Source organism: Brassica napus, chromosome C3, assembly GCF_020379485.1.
Source record: "Brassica napus cultivar Da-Ae chromosome C3, Da-Ae, whole genome shotgun sequence".
Taxonomy (NCBI): domain Eukaryota; kingdom Viridiplantae; phylum Streptophyta; class Magnoliopsida; order Brassicales; family Brassicaceae; genus Brassica; species Brassica napus.
The window spans coordinates 26,092,178-26,098,848 of NC_063446.1; the positions used below are offsets into that span (position 1 = coordinate 26,092,178).

A 6,671-nucleotide genomic window follows, 5' to 3' on the forward strand; every position below is an offset into this window, starting at 1 on the left:
TTTCAGGTCTTGACATTGGCATAACAAAAAGGCATCCTTGTCGCAGCAAAGCCCATATACAGTGATAAAATAGTAGATTCACTTTGTATTTTTCTTACCTATAATCGGTATTTTTAGCATGTGCAATCATCTAATAAATGCTACTTGGGTGTCATCCTTATCTTGTTGTACAGTTTCCTAATGTTCCTCGCCAAGGATTTGATTCAGAGTATACTTCTTACCAATAAATGTAAATCTCTTAATTTAGACTTTGATCTCTAGGCATTTTCTTGAATTAGATGGGGTATGCCCTTTTTTTTTCTTGACCAAACCATATTTTCATTACTACTTTAAATCCAAGGTTTAAGGAGCATACAAAGCTGATTTAGCAAAAGAATCAACTTCAAAAAATCTTTTCACAAAAATAAACCACTTAAATAATACACCAGTTGAAATACATATAATGTTTTTAATGTACATAAAAATAAAGTAATAGTTTTAAATTAAAGAATTTGAAAATGTGTCAAAAGGACAAAGGAAATATCAATGTTGTTTTGGTAACTTAAAACAAAAAGTTCTTTGTGATTATACTAACAATTAATTAAATCTAACGCATGTAACAAAAATGAGGATAGTTTAACATCTCAATTTAAAAATACCATAAATGAAATAATTGTTTTAACTTTTGTCAAATATTAGGTTACACAAATCTCTTTTTATGATAAGTAAAGTTTATGTTTTATCAAAACTAAGATACATAAATATAAAAAGAAATTCTAATGTTTGTATGTGATTCTTCAAAAGTCTTCTATGATCATTTAGATCTTAAAGTAGTTACAATGGTTATTTTTAAAAAATTGTAATGATTTTTATAAATAGTTATAAATCTTCATCTAAGCAATTGCAATGATTCATTTAGATGATTTTATCCATTAAATCTGCAACAGAACATTCTATGTTCTCAGCCTTTTGTTTTGCTTAAATATGATGATTTTATTCAAGACCGTTGGAATTTGAATAATATGGTACTGAATAATGTTTATATATCTTTACTTATCACATAATTTGTATACTATGGTACTGTATATTAGCGACAATTGTTTGAAAGTAAGATTCATATTTTTCAATAGCTTTAATTAAACTATCTTGAAAATTTTATTATTTTCAAAATTTTAAGATATAATGAAATTTTTTATCAAAATTTTGATTTGAGAGCGTTTTGAAAATTGAAGTTAGGAGAAAATGTTGTACAAATTGTAATATATAGAGTTGAAAAATATTAGTTTATAAACTCTTCAAGAAAAAAGCAGTTATAAAAGAAAGAAAAATATAATTTATAGCCAAAAAAAACATTATCTTCAATAAAATTAGTGAAGTAAGTTTTAACTTTTTTAATTTTTGAAAGTAAGTTTTGATAAAGAGTCACATTTGTAAAAACCATTTGCTGGGATTCTTTGATTGTGTTTTTTTTTAACACTTAGAAAAACTGAGAAACAGACAACAAGATACCAGCAGGTACCGTAGAGATCTAAAGAGAAACATGAAAGAACTAAGCCAAAAGAAACAAGATGGCAATTAAAGGTGCCACTGGCACATATCCCCTGAGCCAGCCAATGGAATAGAAAATTAGACACCTGCCTCCTGTTGGATAGCTTGATGAAGCCAGCAAGGTCCACCAGCGGGTGACATAAGATTGCGTACAGAAGTATGAGACCACACTATCTGCAATCGCTGTTGCTACATTATTTTTATGGTCAAGCACGTGGAATCAGACCATTCATCAAAACGGTGTGTCGGTGCAGCAACTCAAGGATTTTTGTAGAAAGTGATAAGAGTTCAGGATAGCTGTATGGATCCAGAAGTGACTGTCTCACCTCCGCAGAAGAAACTTCAAACAGAATTTTTCGTTGCTTCAGATAATCAGGTTGCCCATCTCTTCCACAGCCCACAACATAGCCTTTAAGTTTGACTCCTGTTTAGATAGGGGAGAACAGAAAGCACGGCGGCTATGGTCAAGCGGACGGCACTGACTATCTCTTGTAACCCAGCTAGCACCCCTCAGAGGTCCAGAGCTATCCCAAGCCATGCCAACATTGCATTTGATAAAACAAGGGGAGACTTTTCCCAAGAGTTGTGTGAAGACGGCTTGTTTCCAAAGCCGCAGCCTGATTATTCTCATTGTAGTTAACCATATACCAAATATCTCCCTCTTCCAGCGACTTAGAGATGCATGAAGCAGAGGAGATTCGGCTTTTCTCAAACACCAAAGCATTTCTCCCTTTCCAAAGGTTCCAGAGTATCCAAGGGAAGGACTTAATATTACCATAATCTGTCCTCTGTTTTTTTTTGTGCTTGCTACCAGATAGGAAGGTTCAGAAAGATAGATGACTGCGAAAAACCAGAGGGAGGAGGCTCTATTTGTTCCAGACGCCGGGCTTCCACTGCTGTAGGACAGTGAACAGGACATGAAAAATCGTTTCCAAGGCTTGACAACACGCATGACAAATTGTGTTTGACCATTCATAATTCAAAAGCACATAATATTCACTAATACACAGGTACAATATAAAAAGTAGAGTTATTATATTTATATTTGTAGTTTACTAATTTATAACAGTATAAATGTTTTTCCTAGAAACTTACTGATGAAGTCTCCCACTTCTTTTTCAAGTCCTCACCACTTAAACGCACGCACAGGCACAGATGAATGGTGCACTTGAGGATGCTGTTGAGTCTGTGATAGTCTATAGTAATTGTTCTGGTCCTCCTAACAATCCCTCATTTACAAATTCTTAGCGATCTAGACCACCTTTTGAAACCTTAATTAAAAATGATGTATGCAGAATGTAACAGACATCATACATATGACGTTACGTAATCCCATCTTAACAAGCCTGAATATAAAAATTTTATATAAAAGGTATTAATTTCCTAAACCATTAGATGATCAGCGCACTGTCTGTACGGTGATGCTGGATCTGCTTTACAATCAAAAAAATCTGAATCGCACTGCAGTGTATAAATATTCAATAGACATCATGATTGAGTTCTTCTGAATCGTGGATCCTACACAGATTAATCAAACAATGAATGGGAAGCGTCTGAAATCATCAGAAAAGGAAAAAAGGAGAAAGGAAAAATGAACTAAAGCGGAAAAAATTACACTGGATTTGGATGCGGAGGAGAGAGAGAGATAAGAAGCATAGAAAACTTGAAACAAATCCGCAACTCGATACAATCTCTTCAATTTATAAACTTCTGAACAGTTACAACTGTCAAGGGAAAATGATGACGGTTCCACAGAAGATCTAGAAGATCTGAGTGCGAAAAGATACAACCTTTAAGGAAAAAACAGATGATCTGTTTAAGAGACGCCTGTGAGGAGGTATGATGAAGCCGTCGATTGCTATAGTAAATCTAGTACGTCATTCTTTTGTTCCTAACCAAAACCTTAACCATTAAATTATATCACATACACGATTCTCACCATTAGATTTTGATTTTTTCCTATAATAAAATGATGATGTCATCAGTTAGATAAAAAAAGATTTGCTATTATATATAGATAATAAATATATACTATTTCGAAATTCAAACCCTAAACCCTAAACTCAATTCTAAACCCTAACCATCAATCATAAACCATATTATATTTTGAAATATGAACCATAAACCCTAAACCATCAAGCTTAAACCCTTTTATTTTTTGAAATACAGACCCTAAATCCTGAAACATCAATTCTAAACTCTAAACCCCGAAACATCAACTCTAAACTCTAAACCCTAAACCCTAAAATTCAGCTCTAAACCCTAAACCATCAACTCTAAACCCTAAATTTTCAACACTAAACCCTAAACCCTAAAACGTAAACTCTAAACCCTAAAAAGAAAACTCTAAACCCTAAACCCTAAAAAAATGACCCTAAACCCTAAAACATCAACTCTAAACCCTAAACCTTCAACTTAAAATCTAAACCCTAAATCCTAAACCCTAAACCCTAAACCCTAAAACCGTAGAGTTGATGTTTTAGGGTTTAGATTTGAAGGTTTAGGGGTTTAGGGTTTACAGTTTACTTTTAGGGTTTAGAGTTTACAGTTTACTTTTAGGGTTTAGGGTTTAGAGTTTAGGGTTTAGGGTTTAGGGTTTTGATTTTTAAGGTTTTGATTTGAAGGTTTAGGGTCTAGGATTCAAATTTCAGAAAAATATAGGGTTTAGAGTTTACGTTTAGGGTTTTGAGCTGATGTTGTAGGGTTTAGATATGAAGGTTAAGGGTTTAGAGTTTAGAGTTGAAGTTTCGCGGTTTAGGGTTTAGAGTTGATGTTTCATGGTTTAGGGTTTAGAGTTGATGATTTAGGGTTTAAAGTTGATGTTTTAAGTTTAGATTTAGGGTTTAGGGTTTACTTTGAAGGTTTCATTTAGAGTTGATGATTTAGGGTTTAAAGTTGATGTTTTAAGTTAGATTTATATAAAAGTATTAATTTCCTAAACCATTAGATGATCAGCGCACTGTCTGTACGGTGATGCTGGATCTGCTTTACAATCAAAAAATCTGAATCGCACTGCAGTGTATAAATATTCAATAGACATCATGATTGAGTTCTTCTGAATCGTGGATCCTACACAGACTAATCAAACAATGAATGGGAAGCGTCTGAAATCATCAGAAAAGGAAAAAAGGAGAAAGGAAAAATGAACTAAAGCGGAAAAAATTACACTGGATTTGGATGCGGAGGAGAGAGAGAGATAAGAAGCATAGAAAACTTGAAACAAATCTGCAACTCGATACAATCTCTTCAATTTATAAACTTCTGAACAGTTACAACTGTCAAGGGAAAATGATGACGGTTCCACAGAAGATCTAGAAGATCTGAGTGCGAAAAGATACAACCTTTAAGGAAAAAACAGATGATCTGTTTAAGAGACGCCTGTGAGGAGGTATGATGAAGCCGTCGATTGCTATAGTAAATCTAGTACGTCATTCTTTTGTTCCTAACCAAAACCTTAACCATTAAATTATATCACATACACGATTCTCACCATTAGATTTTGATTTTTTCCTATAATAAAATGATGATGTCATCAGTTAGATAAAAAAAGATTTGCTATTATATATAGATAATAAATATATACTATTTCGAAATTCAAACCCTAAACCCTAAACTCAATTCTAAACCCTAACCATCAATCATAAACCATATTATATTTTGAAATATGAACCATAAACCCTAAACCATCAAGCTTAAACCCTTTTATTTTTTGAAATACAGACCCTAAATCCTGAAACATCAATTCTAAACTCTAAACCCCGAAACATCAACTCTAAACTCTAAACCCTAAACCCTAAAATTCAGCTCTAAACCCTAAACCATCAACTCTAAACCCTAAATTTTCAACACTAAACCCTAAACCCTAAAACGTAAACTCTAAACCCTAAAAAGAAAACTCTAAACCCTAAACCCTAAAAAAATGACCCTAAACCCTAAAACATCAACTCTAAACCCTAAACCTTCAACTTAAAATCTAAACCCTAAATCCTAAACCCTAAACCCTAAACCCTAAAACCGTAGAGTTGATGTTTTAGGGTTTAGATTTGAAGGTTTAGGGGTTTAGGGTTTACAGTTTACTTTTAGGGTTTAGAGTTTACAGTTTACTTTTAGGGTTTAGGGTTTAGAGTTTAGGGTTTAGGGTTTAGGGTTTTGATTTTTAAGGTTTTGATTTGAAGGTTTAGGGTCTAGGATTCAAATTTCAGAAAAATATAGGGTTTAGAGTTTACGTTTAGGGTTTTGAGCTGATGTTGTAGGGTTTAGATATGAAGGTTAAGGGTTTAGAGTTTAGAGTTGAAGTTTCGCGGTTTAGGGTTTAGAGTTGATGTTTCATGGTTTAGGGTTTAGAGTTGATGATTTAGGGTTTAAAGTTGATGTTTTAAGTTTAGATTTAGGGTTTAGGGTTTACTTTGAAGGTTTCATTTAGAGTTGATGATTTAGGGTTTAAAGTTGATGTTTTAAGTTAGATTTATATAAAAGTATTAATTTCCTAAACCATTAGATGATCAGCGCACTGTCTGTACGGTGATGCTGGATCTGCTTTACAATCAAAAAAATCTGAATCGCACTGCAGTGTATAAATATTCAATAGACATCATGATTGAGTTCTTCTGAATCGTGGATCCTACACAGACTAATCAAACAATGAATGGGAAGCGTCTGAAATCATCAGAAAAGGAAAAAAGGAGAAAGGAAAAATGAACTAAAGCGGAAAAAATTACACTGGATTTGGATGCGGAGGAGAGAGAGAGATAAGAAGCATAGAAAACTTGAAACAAATCTGCAACTCGATACAATCTCTTCAATTTATAAACTTCTGAACAGTTACAACTGTCAAGGGAAAATGATGACGGTTCCACAGAAGATCTAGAAGATCTGAGTGCGAAAAGATACAACCTTTAAGGAAAAAACAGATGATCTGTTTAAGAGACGCCTGTGAGGAGGTATGATGAAGCCGTCGATTGCTATAGTAAATCTAGTACGTCATTCTTTTGTTCCTAACCAAAACCTTAACCATTAAATTATATCACATACACGATTCTCACCATTAGATTTTGATTTTTTCCTATAATAAAATGATGATGTCATCAGTTAGATAAAAAAAGATTTGCTATTATATATAGATAATAAATATATACTATTTCGAA

The 6,671-nt window shown here is 33.1% G+C and overlaps 2 long non-coding RNA genes across 2 annotated transcripts; both read right to left on the reverse strand.

The window, feature by feature from the left end:
* Positions 1–1,406: 1,406 nt before the first annotated feature.
* On the reverse strand, positions 1,407–3,821 carry LOC106349370. The gene is made up of 3 exons (XR_001271107.3): positions 3,143–3,821; positions 2,623–3,045; positions 1,407–2,423 (listed from the first exon to the last, which is right to left on the reverse strand). It is a non-coding gene; the product is annotated as an uncharacterized LOC106349370 (long non-coding RNA).
* Positions 3,822–6,097: 2,276 nt separating this feature from the next.
* Positions 6,098–6,671, reverse strand: LOC125584484. Its single transcript, XR_007321407.1, has 2 exons — positions 6,246–6,671; positions 6,098–6,148 (listed from the first exon to the last, which is right to left on the reverse strand). It is a non-coding gene; the product is annotated as an uncharacterized LOC125584484 (long non-coding RNA).